Raw genomic sequence first — 24,133 nt, 5'->3', positions numbered from 1 at the left:
ATGCGGACTATAATATAGTCCGTAGTCATTGTGAAATACGAGCCTCAATAAAAAGTAATTCATTACATAGTGAGTTGTGGATAATCATTGTAAATACTGAAAATATGATCTAGTATCACACATAGTTTAGTAATACTTTTATAAAGTCTTTTGAAAACAATACACTCCTAGAAGACTATTGGGCAAAGCTAATTATAAAGTTATGTTTAGAACTTGTGGAAATATCCAAGCCAGTAATGACTCTTATAAGTATTTTAATTAGCAAAAAAGATCTCATTTAGGACTCAGGACAGTTAATTAAGAATATTTAGTTGAAATCTCAGCAGGCTAATACCAGTTCGCATATAGTTTTGGAGAGCAAGAATCAGTTTGACAACCTTTGTAACTTCTTACATAAATCTGAGACTTAAATAAAAAGTACATGGTCTATTTGATTGAAGGGGATCAGTCTATGAGCCACCCAAGTAAATTAGATTTCTGTTAACTGAAGAGCATTGCGGAGAGGATGGCACAAGGTGTGCACAACAGGGAAGTTGTAATGTATTAACAAGGTGCTAGTCACGTTATTTGTAAATGATATGATAGTTGGCAGGTGGCCTGCTCTACCACAGAGGAGGGGAGAGCTGAGAACTAATCGAGATTTCGAAGGTGTATGTAGAAACAAGGAAGTAACCATTCAACGAAGTATATTGAAATACTGTCTGTCGAAATCTTCCTTTTCCATTGTGGAATCAGGCAATATTTAAATACACAAATCTGTTCATATCTAGTATGAATGAAAGTAATTACAGGTATCAATTGAAACACTCTAGTAAAACTAATTAAGTATCAAAATGATACTTAAAACAAAACATAAAACAAAACCAAGTATCAAACAATACATAAAACAAACTAAATATTAAAGTGATACTTAAAACAAAACATAAAACAAAACCAAGTATCAAACGATGCTTAAAACAAACTAAGTATCAAAGAGATACTTAAAACAAAACATAAAAACAAAACCAGTAACTGAGTACTCATACCGGGTACAGAAGTGTTGGGTGCTTCTCTGTGCTCAAGATTGCAAAACTGTGTCTTCGCAAGTATTCCTGGCATACGAAGATATAGTTGTGAAACAATAAACCTTCTGTTAATTATACTAACAATGTTCTGATATGCCTTACTACAGTATGTATGTATCATGTTCTGCGGAATTGGAGTCCTGGATTATTGATTCTACCTCCACATTTCTCAGCTGCGATGACATAAAGTTAGGATCAATTTTTAAATGCTGAAAGCTGGCATTGTGAAGTATATGGAACTAACTGGCAAATTTATATGTCTATCTTTGACAGGGTACAACAGGGTGATGACTACTATAACAAGTGAAAAAAAAAGTTGTTGATATTTCAAAATATAGCATTAAGAAACTGCTGCAGGACTCTGGGCATATCCAGCACTAGTTGTCTTGTGACAAAATCGAGGACAAGAAAGCCATGGAATGTACAAATTTGGAGGTTTCAGGTTATGAGAAAAGTAAGGTTGAAGAAGACAGTGCAGATCCGCAAGTAGCGCATGTAGTTCGTGCTACTCAAGAAAAGTGTAAAGAAGTGGAGTAATGTCCTATTTGTAATGAAATATACTATTTAAATAACATAAATAATCATTTTATAATTATTAATATATTACTTATAGTTAGACTTCATCACTATTTGTGAAGCAAAACATCTGAAGAATGTCCAGTTAAGATGCGTAATAGGTGCCAAGAGCTGTGAGTAACCCTGCTGTAAAATAATAAAGAATACGCGAGTACACTTTGCTTGTACCAAAGGGAATATTGGAATTGAGTAATGCTATTAAAAGGCCAGGGGTCAACCATTGTTGGAGCAGGGTAGAGAGCTGGGAGAGTGGACAAGAACATGTATCATCAGCTAATTGACGGTCTATGGCATGAAAGGGACAAAGATTGTTAACTTAAGTAGTACAAACTCAAAGAAAGAATTGGGGTTGAATTAGATTAATGGGTAATAGTTAGGAGGGAGGTAAGAAATATAGAAGAGTAAAGGAAAGCAGGGGAAGGAGGAGAAGCAGTATATTTGGTGATTTTTGAAGTGTGAAGGATTGTTGAGTAGGAAGTTCGGATCACTAAACTTTGGATAAATGATGGAAACGGTGCATTGGGGCTGTTGGGAAGTATGATTGAGCCATGAGGTAGAAGTCCACAATGGAAAAACTCCTGGGTGAGTGCTAGGGCTAGGTAAAACTACAGAGAAAGGGTTAAAGCTTGAATGGGGTGTGGAACAGTGCCTTGGCGCTGTTGTGAAGTCTGAATGAGCAGTGGGCAGGAATTCATAGCGGAACAATAGTGGCTGTGAGAGGTAAGAAGCTAGAAAAATTCCAGAGAAATAGTCAACACTTGAATGGGCCATGGAATAGCTCAAACGGCACAAAGAGGGTTTGGAAGCCAGTACATGACAACGGAATTAAGGGTATAATAGGAAGACCCTATAACTACAGATTATATCTTGAGTTAGAGGAGATGAACGAGAGATACAACAACTTGAGTTATATAATTCGATTCCCTATCGGTAATGATCCCTCCATAGATGCTCAGTTCTTGGAAATGGGGAACGATACTACTCTTCTTCTTCTCTTTCTATCCTTCGTCTTACGATAGCACTAGGCCTCTGCCTATGTTGCCGATAGTACAATACCTTTGTCTTCTATCAGGAAAACCTTATCATAAGCTTTATCTAACTCTTCTTCGTGAAGAGCTTTCGTCAGCATAACGATAACTGTTGTAATAGAGATAAAGATCGTAAACTGGGGTTACAATACATTACAGTAATAAATAGGAAAAGTACTTAGAATTCAATCAAATTGTATTTCAACTCATACGGCTAACACTGGTGTAACATGTTCGCTAGATGCTATGTACTTTATCGGTGATAGATACAACATTTGGCAGGTGGCCTGTTCTTCCAGAGAGGAGGCGAGAGCTGAGAACTAAAGCAGGCTTCAGGGGTGTACTGAGGAACAAAGTAGTAACCGTTGAACCAAGTATATTGAAATACAGTCTGTCGAAGTCTGCCTCTTCTATCGTAGAAACAGGCGGTCTTTAAATACACAAATCTGTTCATGTCTAGCATGAAGGAAACTAATCAAAGGTATCAATTGATACACTTTGGTAAAACTCCTTAAGTATCAAAGTGATACTTAAAGCTAAACATAAAACAAAACCAAGTATCAAACGATATTTAAAACAAACTAAGTATCACAGTTATACTTAAAACAAAACATAAAACAAAACCAAGTATCAAACAATACTTAAAACAAACTAAGTATCAAACCGATACTTAAAACAAAACATAAAACAAAACCAATAACTGAGTACCCGTACCAGTTACATTCCACAAAGCAAAACAACTGTTTAGATAAACAAAACCTAATAATCATCAAAAGCGGAGTCTGAGAAACTAAAGGCTTCAGTTTTTGCTAAAAACTCTTCATCATAAGTATCGTACCAGGGACAAGAGGAAACCCTAAGAAAACACTTAGACTCAAAGAAATGCACGTCACAGTAGTCACGAATACCAGATTCTCGCTGAACATCAACCCAAGCGTGATCACAATCAGGACTGTAATCTATCCAGAGGATTTCGCAGTAGTCTTCAAGTTGGATAACATCGTGGTTCAACAACAGTCCAACAATCTGTTGTTGTAGCCTCACATTGCGTTCTGCATAGTTTGATATCGTTATGGTATTCGGATGGTGACTGGAGATCAGATAGGATTGTCGAGAACCTGCTCCATAGCTTGATTTTCTTCATCGCTGCTTTCAAATTCCGACTCAAAGTATGATGACCAAAATCCCTCTCTATCTTCAAGTTCTGCATGCCATCGCTCAGGTTCTGGCATCGTAGGTGTCCAGCACATGGTGATATAATTAATCTTCATGGGGAGGGACTCATTTGGCATATTGTCTTTCCACCATCCTTTCACCATATCCATAGCGTGCTCTAGTTCTTCTAGTGGTTCCCAGGTGTTTTCGCTCGTTGGATAACCTTTCCATTTGACTCGGAACTGATCATTTCCATGCCAAACACGTTGGTCCCTGATTTCTTCAACTTCCCATTCATCTTTCTTGTCAATGATGATAGGTGCAGGTTAAGAGTGCATTCTTCCAGGGAACTTGGAATCATCATTTGGATGGAAATGCTTGATGGCAGAGGCGTGGGAAATGGCAGTATCGCGGCGGTACATGTGTCCATTGATCTGGACAGTGTAGTGTTCCGTATGTTCGCCAAAGGATAAGCCTTTGAAAGGTCCACGCCATCGGAGTTGTAATTTCTTGCTGCGTCCAACATTGGTAATGAAAATGTTTCCATGTACCATGAGCATATCACCTGGCGGAATAGGTACATGTTTGCGTCATCGCTTCTGAGCGGTAGTGGTGCTTCGGAATCGGGCAGCATTAACAGCTGGGAAGGCACCATTCCGAATTGCTTAATGGCGGTTTAGATGGTTATCGGAGGCAGGGACTGAGGAGTTCTTCAAAAGTGTTGTAGGTAGGAGAGGGTATTGACGGCCAAAGACTGCCTTGAATGGAGACATTTCCAAGGTGTCTGAAAGTTCCGCGTTGATATATGCGGCCTGTTCAACAAGGGATGGTTCCCAGTTGGTCTGTCGTTCATTGATCATATTCCTGATTCCAGTCTTAACTTCGTGGATTTTTCGTTCTGCTTGGCCATTAGTCTCATAATGTCCCGGGGCAGCCATAACGTGGTTTATTCCGCGAGAGGTTAAGGTTTGCTTCCAGAATCTGGCGGTGAAATGGGAATCAGCATCACTGACAATAGATAAGGGGTACCCACGGGGGGTAAACAGGTATCGTTGGAGGTTATTTTATGTGTCTTTGGAGGAATGGATAACATTCATGGGTATGAGCCATATATATCCGGAAAATCGATCCACAGCTACCAAGATGGTGTCATATCGGGCAGATTTGTTGAATGGTTGTGCGAAGTCAATGGCATAGGATTCGAATATTTCACATTGTAGTTGGAGGGTCTGCGCTTTCCCTTCACGTAGTGGTATTCGCTCCTTATTTGCCCGGCAGAGTTCGCATTGTTTGACGAAATCGCGAAAGTCCTTTTGCATCTCAGGCCAGTAGACATATTCTGAGGCATATTGGAGGTTACGATCTGCACTATGGTGTCCTTTGTTGTGGATTTCGGTAATAATATATTCCCTAATAGTCATCCAATTGAACATATGGCCTCTCGGGATGTATTGATAATGTTCACCATAACTGGTACTAGTATAGACCATTCCATTAGATATGTTGTAGGGGGCGAGGTCTCCATACCTGCAGCTATCCATGGTTTTGAAGTAAATCGGTTCATGGCGATATCCTGCTATCATTTGGCTTTGAAAAGAGGAGTTTAATTCTTCTGTTATTGATCTAACATCACGTTCATCCTCAATCAGGGATCCTCTTGTTGGTTGGATGGGGGCATCCTCTTCCTCAAAGGTTTCATAGAGTTGTTAGTGATGTTCGGGAATTGTAGGGGGTATGACCGAAACAATGGTTTCATTGTTGTATACTCGTAAGGGTCCACTATATAGTGGTCGTGAATCTGTTATGGGAGGAGAGGATGGGGGGGCTGACTGTGGGGGGTGTAAATAGGATATTGCATCCATGTAGGCTGTGGCTTGTTCGAGTTCTTCAAGATCTTGGTATCCTGTTGGAACAGGATTAAGGGTATTAGGAGGTTGGGTCGATTCATCTTCACCGATCACTTCTTCTGCTCCTTCTGCCGTGTCGAAGCTGGTGTTTTTGGAATCATCAGCAGACATATAGTTCAGTCACTTGTATCTGTTGCCGAACCTAATCTCTGTCTGGGGAAAAGGGCAGGTGTCGTGATAACAGTGGGACCAGTGGAGTCTGCTTTGTTCAAGCTCGTGAGGAGGTGTGCTGTGGAGGGTGCAATTGTCTTTCCATTCGTCATTAATGTTCTTTCTTCATTCTGTTCCGGCAGCACTGTACATGGTGTAAGAGAAAGGATTGGAGGGAGCGGTAGAGCTGGCGGAAGCCATCGATAGTTCTTTTTCATTGGAGGTATCGTCAGGGCTGGCTTCGCTTTGTCTTGTGTGGTCAGGAACAAGAGGAGGGTTTGCGAGTTCTTGGTTCCCATATAGGCGAGAGAGAGCGTCAGCTAAATAGTTTGTCCTGCCAGGGGTATAGATGATTTTTGCATCGTATTTGCTGATCTTGCCTATCCATCTTGTTCTTCTCCTTCCAGGTATTCTTTCTGTTTTAAGATTAGTGAGAGGTTGGTGGTCGGTAATAATGGTGAAGGTATTGCCCATTAGGATATGGTTGAAGGCGGTGAGAGCATCAATCACAGCAAGGGCTTCCTTGTCTGTTGGTCTATATTTCATTTGTGAATTAGTGAACTTCCTGCTGTGTAATGCTGCTGGTCTTGCCGTTTCAGGAGAGTCTCCTTGTTCAACTCATACTCCGACTCCAACATCCGATGCATTAGTAATTAACCATATCGGTTCTGGTTTGCTATAGTCGATAGGTCAGATAGCGTTGGCGTTTTTAATCAACTCCTTGATGTTGGTAAAGGCTTGGTTATGAGTGTGGGTCTAGACAAATTCTGCATTGCCAGTAAGGTCTGTGAGCGGCGCTGTCACAGTTGCATGGTGTAGTAGAAACTGGGAAATATATTTGACTAGTCCTAGGAATCCCATGAGTTCATTTTGATTCCGGGGTGTCGTCCACTCTGTTAAACAGGATATTTTTCCAGGGGCTGCATGTATTCCTTCATCATCTATCACATGTCCTAGGATATCCAGTTTATCGGTGAACAGAATTGATTTGTTTCTGCTTGTGTAGAATTTAGCTTCCCTTAGTTTGGTACAAACCAAACCTATATGGTAGGCATGTTCTATTTTGGTATTCAAGAAGATGAGAATATCATCAATGTAGACACAGACAAAATGGTGGAGGTATTCGCTTAGGAGGTTCTCCATAATTCGCATAAAGGTGGCACGTGCATTCATATCACCTTGTAACATAACTCGGCTAATGAAACTTCCGAACAGTGTTTTGAAATCATAGTAATGTTCGCTTTCTGGATCTAACCTTGGGTGAAAATAGGCATCGCTTAGGTCAATCTTGCTTCGGAACCTAGCCCATCCAACTGCATTTAGGATCTGGGTTTGGTTTGGAATAGCGGAGCTGTCCATAACCGTGTTATCATTCCGTAGTTTGAGGTCAACCTAGGGGCGGATTCTTTTGCCGTCTGCTTTGGATTGAACAAACAGGGGAGCGGCACCAGGAGCTTCTGCTTGGTAGATGACTGCTCTTCTTTGTTGTTGGTTGATCCAGTCACATAGTGTACCTTTGTATGCGTCAGGAATAGAGTAGGTAGGTTGGTTTTTAAGATTAGAGAGGTCTCGGAGGCGAATGTGATGGTTCACTTCCCTCATAGGTGGTAGTTCTTCGGGAATCAGATCAGGGAAAATATCAGGATTTTCATCCAATAGGCATTGGGCTGCTGCTTCACAGACTGCGGCTCGGTACTCTCTGCTTGTTGGTTTGCATGAGACTCTGACCTTCTGATCTGGGAAATCGATGGTTGAGTCCCCACACCTGATTATAGCTTTGTGGCAGTTCAGGAAAGGCATTCCTATTAGGGCATTGTATTTGGCTAGGTTTCCAACTAGCATCTCCTGGGGCGGTAGGATGGCAGAGCCAAGTCAAATAATTGTACTGCAGGTTTTATGACTTGTGGATCGTGATCCCTTTACTGCCATGTTGACTGGTATGGGTTCGTTAAGGTCTCGAGTTGGGAGCCCATGGACAGAAACAAAGGCATTGCTGATCATGTCTTTTCCGATCGCGCCAGTGTCGAATAGGCCTCGAGCCTTCTTGCCATTGATGAGAATAGTACCTTCCAGGGCAGTGTGTACCTTGAATGTAGCTGGGAGTCAGACACTGTTGCATTCCACATCGACGTATCCGATATAGATCTCCTCATATTTGCTGGGTTGGGCATTATCACTATCACTCTCAACATTGTTGGCTGATGCTTCTTGCTTAATTGCCTTTCCTTTCCTATTCTTCGAAGGGCAGTTCTTTGCCATGTGTCCAGTTTTTCCACATTCACAACATTTCCCTTTTTGCCATCGCTATTCTTGGGAGGATTTGGTTTTCTTCTTGAAACCCCGTGGGGTATCATCTTCAGGGTTGCGGGAAGGTTTGTGTCGTAGTTGGTTATTTCTACTAGAGGATGTCTGTATTTTATATGCCTTGGCTTTATGGAGAATGGCGTCCTTCCGTTCTACTCTAGTAATTATTGTTGCAATATCGTCGTCGTCTTCCTCAAGTGGTTCCACCTCTCGCCGGAGGGTAGGGTGCATAGTATCATAGAATCGTCGTTTAAGAATGTACTTGGAAATGCTTCCTCCCTTCATTCGGTCTTGATACATGAATAGATCCGTAGCTACATCAGTAATCCTTTTGACATGCTTTCCATTAACTGGCTAGAGCAGGTTGAATTTGTTGTATAGGAGGTCATGGATAACAGAGGATTGGAATCGTCCTTTCAGATAATCGAGAACTGTAGATCCACTTAATCTTACATTTCCACCGTAATCCTTATAGCATTGGTGATAAGCGTCGGTTGCCTTTACTTCGCAGAATGATCCAATGTATAGTCCGGTTGTAGGGTCTTCCACATCTTTCTCTTGCAGGAGAAGATAGTGTGTGAGTTCCATTGCCCATCGGTCAAAGGCTTCAGGTTTGAGGTCTTTTCCTTCTCCTGTAAACTTTGCTGGGAGGTGGAGTTTAAACTTAGGAGGTTCAAATGCTGCGGGTACCTCCTCTTCTTCAGGCCTAGCCCATGACTTTCCTCCTTTAGACGGCCCACCTCCTGTGCTTGCCATGTCTGATTCACTACTGTATTTGGGGTCTATTAGTGGTTCAAAGGAAGGCTTCTTTACTGGAGGAGATGAGAATTCTGCTGGAGGTTGAGTCTCTTCCATGTTTGCTGTTTCGCCCGGCTCCTTAGTGGAGTGCCGGGGTTGTTACTTTCTTGTGAGATCTTGTCGTGGGATTTGCTTCCCGCTCCTGGTCGTCAAAGACTCTATCTTCGATTTGCGACGAAGCTGAATGTGCTGTGATTGTGCCGCTTCTCTCCGCTAGCGTTCTGATGTGGATATTGATAGATTGATCCGACCTAAATCCGGTATGAGGTTCTTAACCACTTGCTGAGATTAAAAAAATGTAACGTGTTCGCTAAATGCTATTCACGTTATCGGTAATAGATATCATAGTTGGCAGGTGGCCTGCTCTTCCAGAGAGGATACGAGAGCTGAGAACTAAAGGAGGCTTCGGGGGTGTACTCAGGAACAAAGAAGTAACCGTTCAACCAAGTTTATTGAAACCCTGTCTGTCAAAGTCTGCCTCTTCTATTGTAGAAACAGGCGGTCTTTAAATACACAAATCTGTTCATGTCTAGCATGAACGGAACTAATCAAAGGTATCAATTGATACACTTTGGTAAAACTCCTTCAGTATCAAAGTGATACTTAAAACTAAACATAAATCAAAACCAAGTATCAAACGATACTTAAAACAAACTAAGTATCAAATCAATACTTAAAACAAAACATAAAACAAAACCAAGTATCAATGTGATACTTAAAACAAAACATAAAACAAAACCAAGTATCAAACGATACTTAAAACAAACTAAGTATCAAAGTAATGCTTAAAACAAAACATAAAACAAAACCAATAACCCAGTACCCGTACCGGTTACAACTGGCATATGAAGAGTCCAAGGGCCAGGCCCACAGGTTGTCATATCATAGATACCACTAACTATGATCTAACTAAACCTCCAATGCCGTACCTCAAACATACCCATACCATGCTCTAACACGAACACTAAATACAAGGCCATTAACTGTAAAGAAAAGTCCTCCTCAGCCCAGCCTAACTGCCAGCCAAGTTACCCGTTCAAAATACCAAAGTTCCACTACCACCATCTGGATATGACCCCACAAAAACCTCTTTCACAATAGAAACTCACCCATGTGCCTCTACTCAATGATCCTGGAACACCCTGCCAACCACTCTGGCACCCATCCCCATTTCCAAACCAAAGAAACACCTAACACCCAAGTACGTAGACATGAGGGAAAGCCGACTTACATGATAAAGGCTTCCTAGCTAAGAGGTTACGAACAGTTGTAAAGAATCAGGAGGCACTACAAAGAAAGCGCAGCCTAAAAGCCTCAACAGAAGTAGCCAGAAAGATTAGTCCCTAAGCTGTTGGCACTTGACCAAACATGCCCAGATATTCAACCCCTTCTCCAACTCCTCTGCTCCCTCCATGGGGGGCGAACCAGCTACGGACTCTACCGTAGCCCAAACCGGTGAAGGCGATTACCCTTCCGAGTCAGAAACAAGTGGCACAGGTAAGGTATAGTCTTGTTTGACCTAGAGTTTCTTGTTTCTCTTCTTCTTCCCACTGCCAGGTGCAGGTCGAGTACCAAGAGTGAATGGACCACCCTCATCACCCCCCACAGCTACAAGAGAGACGCTACCTGAGGCATTATTCAGACCAGCTATGGGCTCAGCCACAGAGGACTCAGGCAACTGCCTCCCTGAAGGTGGTGATACAACCACAGCTGGTGTCACCACGCCAGGATCCACGCAATCTATACCAGTAGCAAGTGCCTCAACCGGCCCCAATGAATTGGAAACCAGTCCACCTATACCACTACCCACACCTGCAGCAGCAGGAGGGGCTGGGATTACGAGCAGTGGAACATTCCCCGAGGGACCTCCTGCGCTGGACCCTGTGAACTCTCAGGGTCTAGTTCACCCCTTCCAACCGAGACTAGTGTAGCAACCAAAGCGATTGAGGGGACTGGTGAAGAGGGGACCACCGTAGGAGCTTCAGCCGCCAACATTGTAAGATAACTATGATTAATAGCATATTCATTCACGAGAGCAGCGGACAAGGCAGATATTTTTTTCCTGGCGCGCTTAAATCGCCAAGGAAGGACAGAGATATCATGGTGAAGGGGAGAGACTTCTGCCTCCAGGGCGAAGTTCTTCTTGACTTCTTGAGACAACCAGTGACGAACATAAAACAGATGTGGTGGAGAGGGTGGAGGCTTGCTTAGCCATTGCGACCGTGAGAAGGCGAATGTAGTAAACAACTAAAAAGATAAGTAAAAGGAAGAAAGGACTTCCAGTAAACGTAGAAGGAGGTATAACAACAAAGTCCACTAAGATTGTTCGAATTTAAAGAGTTGAAGCCGTTCGTGAGATAGAAATCAGGGGTTCTGATTGGATTGACACTGAATCTTCGCGTCCAATACGGGTTGAAAGAAGGAGGAAAAGTACTTAGAATTCAATCTAATTTATTTAAACTCGTACTACCAACACTGGCACATGACAAGCCCCCGCTGGCACAGGGATACTACTAACCTGTATACCACTAATCCTGAGCTCACCTAGTCTATAGCGCTACACCTGCCATCCCCGAGTCATACCCGTATGAGAGCTAATTACAAGACCATCAAACAACCCAGCGCTTACTCCAGTCCAAGTCCATAGCCCCTCTGGTATGAAGCTAACCATTACTATGTGTAGTCGAAGCTGAGCAAAAGACCAGCCCGACCAGTTTCCTTGTCCAACAAATATAAAATCACTACCACCCAGTCTGAAAACCGTTCCGCGAAATCTCCACTACAGTAGAAAACCAACAAAGATACAAACTAAACCTACAGGCGAAACAATGGGATGGAGGAGGCAACCAACATGTCAACCTCTCATACTCGCATACCAGGCCATCGACCCTATGAACTCACTTTGCTGGTTGCCTCCGAGGAGCGTACCTGTGAGGAGGACCTGTACCCACTGCCTGTCCCCTAACTAAAACAACACAAACGTAAAAAATACATCGAGGCAGTAACTGACCAAGGAGGTCAGTGGAGCCTATCTCTGACCAGTGGTGCCATGCCTCCTCCTGCCAAACCCGTAGCCAAACTAAAGAAACCAAACAAAATGCACAAAGCCCAACACACAAGACCCAAACAAGTCCAACCAAGTGGTCACAATGCACTATATGCACAGGTGGCCATCAGCCAACTCGTCCATCGGACAGCTATACAGCACTTAACAGCTTCGCCCAATAGCCTAAGCCGGACTGGAAACACTTACTTAGACATCACCCAACCTGACTCAGGTCTGACCAGGACTCGCAGGTACTTTTCCACCCCCAATCAGCTCTCCCCAAAGCCTACATGCCAGACACTACAGAGCCCATCCAGCCTCCCAGCCCCTCAGACAGATCAACCATCCAATAGACACAGGACAGCCGATACCTAGTCCCATCAGGTAGCCACTAGTTTTGGCCACACTAACAGAGCCCCCACCCCCAGCACCTTATAGCCAAGGAGGACCAACCAGCCACAGCTGGGAGCCACAAAGTAGGCAGTACCAACATCCAAAGGTACTGGCACCAGCCACAGTATCTCTCCCAGTTGAACCGAAGTCCAATGAAGCCAGGAAAAAGCAGGAAGCAACAGCTAAGGCCAGCCCCACACGTACGGCAACAGGCACAGACCGAACGATAGGCAAGAGGCACCCCCAACCGACGTGATGTAATGAGGTGAGGGCGAACAAACAGATGCTGACAAACAGAAGGTAGGTCCTACTTGTAATAGGTGAAGCCGCCAACCACAATCCACAACAGAACCACTGAAAGACACAGACAATGCTAATGTCCAGCAGTCAATCGTCCCACACGACCCCAGGCATCAGCAATAACCACACTAGGGGGTAAGATCTTTCAGGGTCAAAGCAATTCCCAGCAAGGCGAGGAGGGGAAACCTGACTGAACTACCGTAAATGCCACAAGGACAAAATCTCTGTAGAAATGATAATAAACCACATTGTAAGATTCCAACCGAAGGAATGAAAATATAACTGGGAGGGGCTGTGCAGGAACAGCCCTGCCACCTGAGGGATGATGTGGCTGGTACAAGGAGTTGAACTTGGTATGGTCACCAGTCTAACCCAAGGGCATTTTGTATCTCGAGAACTAAGGACACTGTTAAAACCCAACAACCATGAGCTGGCCTAAAGAACAACATGGGTGATCCCCCCAAAGACAATGTTCTACCCCCCCAATCGAATACGAAACCTCCAAGTAGGCCATAGACAGGAATCGGAAGACAATTTACCGAAAGGGTCTTGTAAGCGACCATGATGAAGTGCTCGAAATGACAGCATAGTGAGAAACCATCAGGCAACAAAATGAGCAGCAAACAAGTAATCTGCGATGCAACACCAACGCACCTCAATACCAAGAGCCCAAGAAACTACTGAGTAAACTCTGGTATCTCCCCAAGAATCCAAGGTATCAAGGCTCATCATGGAAGCGAAAGAAACACTAAGGGCAATAATAATAGCAAGGACATTGGAAAGTACTTAGAACAAAGCGTGAAGAGCCTATCCTGCTCAGCCATACCAGCCTACTTATATAGTACTCTTCCCGCCCAAAGTCATGTGACCTAAAGTGGTCACATGCGCAAAAGTAAATTCTAACAAACTAATCATCTGAGCAAAGAGGTCACAGGTCCAAAACCGATGACCTCGTAGCAACGTCATATGCAAAAGCTCAGAAACCAATCATAACGCAATAAACAAGTCATATGACCCCTAGTGGTCATATGCGTAAAGCCTATGACCTGATAACGTGGTCATGTACAAAACATAAATAATATGCGAAAGGCATACCCGCATGGCAGACTCACAAGGCTTATGTCCCATGACTCATAATCGAGTCATATGCGAAACTTAACAAATTATAACATAATAAATTATATGATATAAATAAGTCATATGTGTGAAACAATAACATACCTATGACTCATAATCATAAGTTATGTGTAAGCCCTTTCTGTGCTGAGCCACTTTCGTGACATTAGCTCCCCTCCTCCTAAGCCTGAGTCCCATCAGGCTTTTTCTCCTAGTTTTAATACCTCTCATCCAACTGCACGCTTGGTACTCCTGAATTTGTGAAACCTTTCTTCTGCCGTCCTCTATCTGACCCTTACTGATTCCAATGTCAGGTTTGCCATCTTGATCGTGTGCAGCTGTATAAATAATAATAAATTGTTCAGCTGTCTTAGTTCTGCGCTCGTTTTCTCGTTTGCCAAAATTGTAGCCTCAGCCCGGCCAAGTTGTTCTCAGAGTACTCATATTTGACTATGTAGGCTCCTGACATCCTGTTCCTTATTTACCAAGGAGTTTTGGGCCACTCCCTTCCTGGGTTGTGTTCTCACAGCTCTAGCCTTCTGGGCATCTTCTCCCTCCTACTCTTTCTTGCTTCCATCCTTCTGCGAGTAGTATTTCGCAGAAATCCTCTGCCCCCCGTGCATTCTGCACCTGCTTCTGAAGCATTGTTGCCAATGCTTCCAGATCTGATCCGGACGTAGACTATGCTTCAGACATTCTCTCGAGAACTACGCTGAGGCATCTTTATCGCTAAAGTGTGTTTGGCATCCGTTATTATAGTATACTGTCTATGACATAGCATTATGCAGTGCTTGTTTTTCCCTATCCTTGAGCCCTTCATCAGTTGGCCCCATGATTGAGTCTTCGGGACTGGTTGGTGTGGTTTGGCGGGGGCTTTCGCCCCAGCACTGATATGGTTGCAGCAGCGCGTGAGACTTTCCCTGGCCTTTGTCTCGCTTACACGTGATCGTTACCTGAGTCGGGCTTGCATGGGTATCGTTGGTGGAAGGTTGAGAGGGCATCTTGTGCGTGTTTCAAGTTGTGTGTGGAGTACCAAGTTATGTAATGTTCTGGTGAGTATCCGGTCCACTTGCCCCGGTATTGTGGATTTGCATAGAAGAAGTGGAAATCAGCTACTTTGTCTAGTTCGCATTCTTGGTCTCCATTGACTTCGATTGGAGGAGGAGGAATAATTGTTTGTAAGGGAAACTTGTTGCCATTGTATAACTGGAGCCGTGAGATGTAGAATGTGTTGTGTATTCGTATTGAAGGTGGAAGGTCAAGTTTATAAGCTCAGTTGCCCGCTCTTTCCAGTATTCAGAATGGTCCAATTTTCTTGTAGTCTGATTTCTTTGATGGTTGCATCATATGGATATTGTATGGTATTAGCTATACCATATCTCCTGGTTGTATGTTTGGATCCGGTCTCCAGTGCTTATCATATCATTCTTTTTGTAGTTGCTGTGCTTGACTCATTTCATATTATAATGTCTCCTGTAGTTTTCCCATGTCTGTTTTATGCGGTATTATCATGTTAATTGTATGATATATGGCCTGACTTTGTGGATGTTGTCTGTAATTCGCAAAGAAGGGTGTCCTGCTGGTTGTCTCTTATTTACCATCGTTGTACGTGAATTCGGCCATTGATAGTTGTTTGTACTAATTATCCTGTTGGTAATTGACATAGGCCCATAGTTATTGTTCGAGTCTTGCTTTTACACATTCCATTTGTCCATGCGTTTGTAGATGAAATGCTGTGCTCAGCCTGTTTTGTATCCCTATTTCTCCAGGTACTTTTTTCCACAGTCCTGATGGGAATATTATTCCTTGGTCGGTAATGATATTCATTGGAAGGCCATGATGTCGGAAGACTTACTGGAAGAATGTTTGTATAAGGTCCCTCGTGTCTATATCTTTTCTGACAGGAATGAAATGACTTATTTTGGTCAAAGGATCCACCACGACTAGGATACTATTACAGTTCACCACTAACAGTAGGTCCCTGACGAAATCTATTGTAATTGTTGCCAATCGTCGTTCGGGAACTTTGTTCTATTTTAGTAATCTGTATGGTACGTGTTTAGCCGTTTTTGTCCTTTGGCATATATCACAATTCTTGACATATCTTTTGACATCTTTGCACAATCCTGGCTAATAGAAGTATCTTCTGGTGAATTCTGTGGTTTTAGCTGTTCTTCTGCGTCCTACTATTCAGATATAGTGGTGTTGTCGTATGATGTCTGTACTTATCTCTTCTTTTTTCGGAATCTATTGTTTTCTGTCATTCCATATGTTTCCATCCTCCCATTGGCCTAAATCCTGAGCAATTCCTTTCATCTCCTTTTTTCCTTCCTCCAATGCTTCTCTTATTGCCTGAATTGTTTTATCTTTTGTGTTTGTCTTCGCAATTTCCTTTTCTTCCATTAATGTGAATTGGATAACCTCTATTGCCTCAATGTAGGTTTTTGTTAATAGTGTTCGTGTTTTTTATTTGATTCTTTTATCTACTTTTGTTAGTGATTTGTCGCTTGCAATCCTTCTGAGAGGATCTGGCTTTCCGCTCTCTTTGCCTGGTCCGTATTCGATTTTGAAGTTGTATTTGGTGCATTGTTCTATCTACCTTTGCAGTGGTAGTTCAATTCCTTCGTAGTGATAAATGGTACCAGATTCTTGTGGTCGGTAAGAACTCGGACCGGATGGTTGTTGTTCAGAATGTATCTCCTCCATTCCTTTAATGCTTAAACTATTACTAATAGTTCTTTGTTTGCAATGTCATAGTTGTAATCTGCAGGGGTCATTGTCTTGGATCGGTAAGACACTGGCCTCCGTTTTCTGTCTTCACATTGTTGCAATAGTATGCCTGAACATACATATTTCGAGGCATCCGTTTCAATCATTGTCCTGCAGTTTGGGTCGAAGTGTACCTGTATTTGTGCTGATTTCAGATGTATCTGGATGGCAATGTATACTCTTTGTTCTGTTTCTCCCCATTCCCATTTCTTGTCTTTCTTGGTTAGGTTATAGAGTGGTTTTACAAGCCTGCTAAACCCCTCTATAAACCTTCGATAAAAGTTGCAGAATCCCAATAAGCATTAAATATCTATTTTGTCATTTGGTTTGGCCCGATCCCATGTTGCTGCTGTTTTGACTAGGTCGACCTTGACCACGTTCCGATTGATGATAAACCCCGGCTATTCAGTTGCTTCTTTATAGAATTCACATTTCGTTGGTTTGATCTTTATTCCTGATCCTTGCATTGTCATCATGATATCGCTGACATCCTTCTGGTGTTGTTGCAAGCTTTCTGAGTAGATGAGTACATGTCTAAGTATACGATACAACATATGTCGTGGAACTTATTAAGTACCTTATTGATTCATCTTTAAAATGACGCCAGTGCATTGGTTAGCCCGAAAGGCATAACTAAGTATTCGAACATTCCATCTCTTGAGGCGAATGTAGTCTTCCATTTATCTTCTGCTTTGATGCTTATGTTGTGGTATGCATCCTTGATGTCGAACTTGGTGAATTATTTTGCTAACCATAGTCTATCCAGTGCCTCTCCAATTAAGAGTAGTGGATATCGATCTTTCTTGGTAACCGAATTAAGTGCTCTGTAGTCTACACAGCGTTTCATTTTTCCATTTTTCTTTTTTATGAATAGTATTGGAGATCCTCCTAATGCAAAGAAGTCTCTGATCCATGCTCGCTTTAGGTTTTCCTGTATGTACTTCCTAATTTCTTCGAGCTCCACTTCTCCTAGTGCTTATAACTTCTTGCAGGGAATCTCGTTTGTTTTTCCTGTTTTCTAGTCTTTGTCTAGTTGAATTTCGTCGTCGATTCCTAGTCTTGGTGGTAGTAGCCTGGTAGCTTCCTCTTCTTGGAATAGATTGCTGAATTGATGATATTCCTTTGGAATTAATTCTTTTTATTCTTTTTTGTTTGGTAATTCTTGTCTTGTAACGCTAGTTCCATGCTGATGTTGATTTTTGCTAGGACCACTTTTTCGTCTTTGTATGCCCATTTGAGAATTCCTGTTGTATTTTCTCTTTGATAGTACAGTCCAAAGGCTTGTGCTGTGATCTCCTTGATCTCAATTCTTTTTGTTGTATTGGATTGGTTTTGGTACATACTTCCAAATCCCTTGTCTCCTCTGGTGGTTTCTTCCAGTTGATCTGCTTCATGCAGATCTTGTTTGTTGATTTTTTTGATGATCAACTGTGCAATTCGACTGCCTTTCTGGACTTTGCAGTCTACCTGAACCAGGTTGGCCAAGACCACTTTGATTTTACCTGTATAGTCAGCATTGATTATCCCCGCCATAGTCATGAGTTAACATTTAACTGCTAGAACACTGCGGGGTATTATCTGTCCATAGGTGCCTTCTAGTAATCCAATGGCTATTCCTGTTGCTATCATTGCCTGCCTGTTAGCAGGTATCTTGATTCCCTTATTGGCATACAGGTCGTGTCCTGCTACCCATTTGGAACCCTTAGTAGCTCCTTTTGCCCCTTGGTCCAGCTTTTGAATCCAAACTCTCTTATCTTGCCGCATCTTAGTGAACTTTGCATGCAAGGCTTCTTCTTCCACTTCTCGTACCGGTGTCAAGTAGACTACAGGTGAACAGTGGAGACATTGTGTTGCACCTAGTTCACGTGTGAAGGTTATCTTGTTCTTGTTACAATCCATCATCGGATTATGTCTTCGTAATTATGGCATCTCTAGGACTATCTTATAGGTCTTGACATTTGCTACCTGGAAGGTTGGCGTTTTCATATAGCTGTTAATGTCTATAGTTACTTCCGCCGTATGGGTTATAGATCCCATTGCACTTGGCTTTCTATCCTCTAGGTAGACCTGTCTCACCTTTATCGCTTTTTTGGTAGGGAGGTTGTATTTGTCGCAGATTTCCTTGTCGATGAAAGCTTCGGTAGCCCTAGAGTCGAGCATTGCATATATGGTTGTTTCTTTGTGTTTTTCATTCTGTATCTTTGTCTTGATCATCACATGATCTCCATCTTCTTCTCCCCTTTGTGTGTGTAGTATCGCGTAGTACTTTGCTAACTTGATGGACTTTCCAGGCCCATACCTTGGGTCTCCCAGGCTACCATTTACTAGAGACCCTCATTGTTTTCTGCCGCTACATGCTCGGCCATCATCTCGCAGATGTTGGTCTTTTGCTGGAATTGGAAACAATTGTTTCCAGCTGTCTTGGTTTTTTGGTATCCTTTGTCTCGTCGGCTTCGGCATTCCCTTATCTGATATCCTATCTTTCCACATCGTAGGCAAAGTTTTCCCTTAATCCTCCTACCGTATTCTTTCTTGGATAGGTTCAAAGCTAGTCCTGATCTTGCTTTATCCAATTCCATTGGTTTGTCTAGTGGTAATGTTCTGCTCGCGCTTCATATTACTTGTGGTGAGAAAGTTCCATCCATATTCCTAAAAGACTTAACCGTCCTATGCGTTATGGTATTTTCTGAGTTGTTTCAAACCAGGTTTAGCTTGCTTTTTTTATCTATTGCCTATCTTACAAATTGTTCCGAAGTTGTATAGCACAAGTCAGAAATTTTCCACACGTCATATAGTCTTTGACTACAGTTTCTTAACAGGATGATATAGAGACTGGCATTGTCGAATTCCACTTTGTATTCCAATAGTCGACATTCGGTCCAGTATGCTGAAAATGTCTGTTTTCCTTGTTCAAGTTTCTTCTGTTTTCGTCTTACCGTTTCTTTGGCATTGGGATCCCCAAATTATTTGAATAGGACTACCTTTAATTCTGCATAGGTGACCCTGTCTCTTTGTTTCCTTCCATCTTGGAATGGCATAATCTATTGCTCCGCGAGTCCTCCTAACGGAGATTCCACAAAGGGAATCTTGATCTTGTCATGGTGATTTCCATATCCTTTGACGGAGAAATATCCTTCGCATTACGCTAAGAATATTCATAATTTATCTTCGGCTCATTCATATGTGTCTGGTTCTTTGACTTTTGGTTATTGGATATTTCCTTGTCCTGTATTTCATGTTGCTGTGAGAAATGTCTCAAACCGGTTTTCAGTAATTTCAAGTATGTTGGCAACTGGTACTGGAGTGGCTGGGACTAGTGGCCTAGGTACTACTGATCCCGACATCCTTTCTGGTCGAAGAGTTCCAGTAGGAGAGGTATTGGCAGGTGATCCATTCTTCGGGGTTACTGGACTTGCTACCCTCGAGGGCTCTGCTGCAACATGATCTAAGTCATCGCAAAATCCCTCTAGATTAAGGTTTTGATCGTCGATGTCGATATCTCCTTCCCTGTCTGGGTTGAAGGAAGCTGTCTTATATTATTTGATGTTGCTCTAGGTGATGATTTGTAACGATCCCTCCTCAGATGGTTAGTTTTTGGCAAAGGAGAATGACACTTCTCTTCTTCATCTGTTTTTGTCCTTAGTCTTAGGATAGCACTAGGACTCTACCTCCGTTACTGATAGTACAAGACATTTTTCTTCCATTTGGAACACCTATCGTAGGTTTTTTCTAACACTTCTTCTTGAACAGCTTTCCTCGGCGTAATGATAAATGTTTTGATAATGTCACAAACGTGGCTTGGCATGAAAGAGGCTTTCATGTGACATATAGTTATGAGTCACAGGTATGTTATAGTTGTACACATATAACACATTCGGGTCATATGATTTGTTAAGTGTGGAATTTGTGATACTTTCGCACAGGGCTCAAATATGAGTCATGGGACGTGCACCTGGCGAGTATGCCTTACGAGTGCACCTTGTGGGCAAGCCTTACACATATGATTTATGTTTCGCACATGATCTTGTTATTAGGTCATAGGTTTCGTGCATATGACTCAGTCGAGTCATATGACTTGTTTATTGTGTTATGATTGGTTTATAAGTTTTTGTACATGACCTCACTATGAGGTCATGGGTTTTGAGCATGGGACTACTTTGATCACATGAGTAGTTTGCTATGATTTGGTTTCGTGCATGTGACCACTTTGGGTCACATGACTACGGGTGGGAAGAATACTATAAAAGAAGGCCGATGCGGCCGAGGAAGATAGGTTCTTCACACTTTGTTCTCAGTACTTTTGCTACTTATTACTTTAACGAATATAAAACCCCTTTACAATCTTTATCTTTATTGCAACATTATCGTTATACCTACAAGGTTCTTCACGAAGATGAGTTAAAGTAAGCTTACCATAGGCGTTTCCCGATAGAAGACAAAGGTCTTGTACTATCAGCAACGTAGGCAGAGGCCTAGAGCTATCATAAGACGAAGGAAGTAGAAGACCGAAGAGAGAAGTATCATTCCCCATCGCCAATAATGAACTCTCCAAGGAGGGATCGTTACAAATAATGATAAAGATCGTAAAGTGGTTTTATATTGGTTAAAGCAATAAATATGAAAAGTACTGAGAATTCAATCTAATTTTATTTCAGCTCATACCGCCAACCGTGGCATATGATGAGCCCCAGAGCTGGGCCCCAAAGTTGTCGCATCCTGAATACCAGCAACGACAAACTAACTAAATTTCCAACTCCGTACCTCAAACTTGCCCGCGCTATGTCCTAACATGAACACTAAATATAAAGCCATTAACAGTAAAGAAAGTCCTCGACAGCTCAGCCTACCAGCTAGCCAAGTTACCTGTACAAAATTGAAAAATTCCACTACCACCACCTGAATATGACCATGCAAAAAACCTCCTACACAATAGAAACCCCCCCTAGTACCCGCACTCAATGATCCTGAGATACTCCGCTGACTACCCTGGCACTTGGCCCCATTCTAAACAAAACGAATACCCACAAAAGATCTGGCGCGTAGACCATCGGAAAAGCCGACTTACAGGGCAAAGGTTGCCTAGCCAAGGGGGTACCAACCTTCATAGAGAATCAGGAGGGCATCATACCGGAAGTGTAGCCCAAAAGCCTCAATGGAAGCAGTCAGAACGCGATAGTCCCCAAGCCGCCGGCCCTTGACCGTACATGCCCTGGAATTCAACACCTCCTCTAACTCCTCAGTCCACTCTGCTGGCAGTGAACCCGGTGTGGACTCAGTAGTAGCCGGTTAGTGTTAGCTAACCGGCGAAGGCGATGACCCTTCCAAGTCAGAGACAGGTGGTACAGGTGAGGTCTGGTCTTGTTTGACTCAGCGCTTCTTGTTTTTCTTTATCTTTCTACTCCCGGGTGCAGGTCTAGTAACAGGAGTGAACGGGCCACTCTCATTACCACCTACCGCCACAGGAGGGATGCCACCAGAGGCGTTACCCTGACCAGCCACAGGCTCAACCCCAGGGGACTCAGGTACCTTCCCCCCCGAAGGGACTGATACCACTGTAGCTGGTGTCACCACACCAGGATCCACCCCACACATACCAGAAGCAAGCGCCTCAACCGGTCCTGACGAATCAGGAACCAGTCCACCCACACTACCACCTATGGCTGAAGCTGCAGGAGGTGCCGGGATAACCGGCGGCGCAACATTCCCCCGAGGGAGCTCCTGCACTACACCCTGAGAATTCTCAGGTTCTAGCCCACCCACACTAACTGAGACCACCGTAGCAACCTAAGCGATTAAGGGGACAGGCGAAGAGGGGATAACCGTAGGAACTTCAGCCACCAGAATCGTGACCAAACAACAAACCTTAGCACATTCAGAGGCCAGGACAGCCGACAAGGTAGATATTTCTCTCTCAGCACGATGAAATTGCCAGAAAAGGACGGAGATGTGATGCCGAAGGCGCGAGAATTCAGCCTTTAGGGCAATGTTCTTCTCAACAGCACGAGACAGAACCACCGATAACCATAGAGTGGACCTGGCAGAGGGGACCGAGGCTCGCTTAGCCATTGCGACCGTGAGGAGGCGACCGTAGTGAACAACTGAAAGGATAAGTAAAAGGAAGAAAAGACTTCCAGTAAACATAGGAGGAGGTATAACAACGAAGCCCACCAAAGGGGTTTGAAGTTAATGACTTGAAGCCTATCATGAGATTGAAATCAAGGGCTCTGATTGGATCGACACCGAACCTTCACTACTGACACAGGGTAAAAGATGGAGGAAAGGTACTTAGAACAAAGCATGAAGAGCCTATCCAGCATGGCTGTACTGGCCGCCTGATATAGTACTCTTCTCACTGTAGGTCATATGACCTAAAGTGGTCACATGCATGAAAGTAAATTCTAATAAACTAATCCTGTGACCAAAGTAGTCACATGTCCAAAACCCATGACCTGGTAGCAAGGTAATGTGCGAAAACTCATAAACCAATCTTAACGCAATAAACAAGTCATATAACCCCATGTGGTCACCTGCGCAAAAACCTATGACCTCATAATGAGGTCATGTGTAAAACATAAATCATATGCGCAAGCTCTACCCACAAGGTATACTTGTAAGATGCACATCCCATGACTCATAATCAAGTCATGTGCGAAATATAACCAATTATAACATAATTAATCATATGACCTGAATGAGTCATGTGAAAACCTTTTCCATGTCAAGCCACATTCGTGACACTATCCCTCATATGCCTCATCAGGTATAGTGGGAAAATGTGACTCCTTTACCGAGTTACTATTACCAAGTGTTAAAATATTGTAACAGATAGTAAGTATAGTATCTGCATCTTCTAATAGACTGAACACATGTCATTGTTTTCACTGTCCTAGTTCTGAGATAACAGACTTGGACTTCTTAATCTACAATACTTCATGGGAAATAATTGGTTTCCAAACTCTTTTTTTCCATCAAACCCCTTACATTTCTCATTGCGTCTGTTTCTTATATGACAATAGAGGTACTATGATACCAGTCAACAGATCTGATCTTTTCAATGCTTTCTCCTCCTGCTTTATTTGCAATTAGAGAAATATACACAGCTGGTAGTACCAGGTAAAATACTGCCTAGTTGTCCTCTAGCCTGACTTGCTAGGGTGATTTGAGATTTTTTTTACTAATTACTTTGTATCCATCTTGCAAGATTTTCAAGTGCCATGAACAATGTTGATTATAAAACATACTATATCTTGGTCCTGAGTTATAATCTATTTCCAACTCATGACTGATATCATTCTTCCTTTCATTCTAATTGAAATATATGAAAATAGCAGACTCAATCTATGTTTGACATTGCACACCAGCAATTCCCTGATTCTCCTGCTGTCTCCAAACATGTAAGGTATTTGTTGTTGAAACTTGTAGCCATATTCTCATATTATTATTCTTATGTATTTTAGTCTATTACCAATATCATAAAAATTAATAATAATGAAGACTTTACCTGAACTTGGTTCTCTCTGATAGGTT

The sequence above is a fragment of the Tuber melanosporum genome, assembly GCF_000151645.1.
Source record: "Tuber melanosporum whole genome shotgun sequence assembly, scaffold_13, strain Mel28".
NCBI classification, from domain to species: domain Eukaryota; kingdom Fungi; phylum Ascomycota; class Pezizomycetes; order Pezizales; family Tuberaceae; genus Tuber; species Tuber melanosporum.
Note: the sequence above shows the minus strand (reverse complement) of the source record.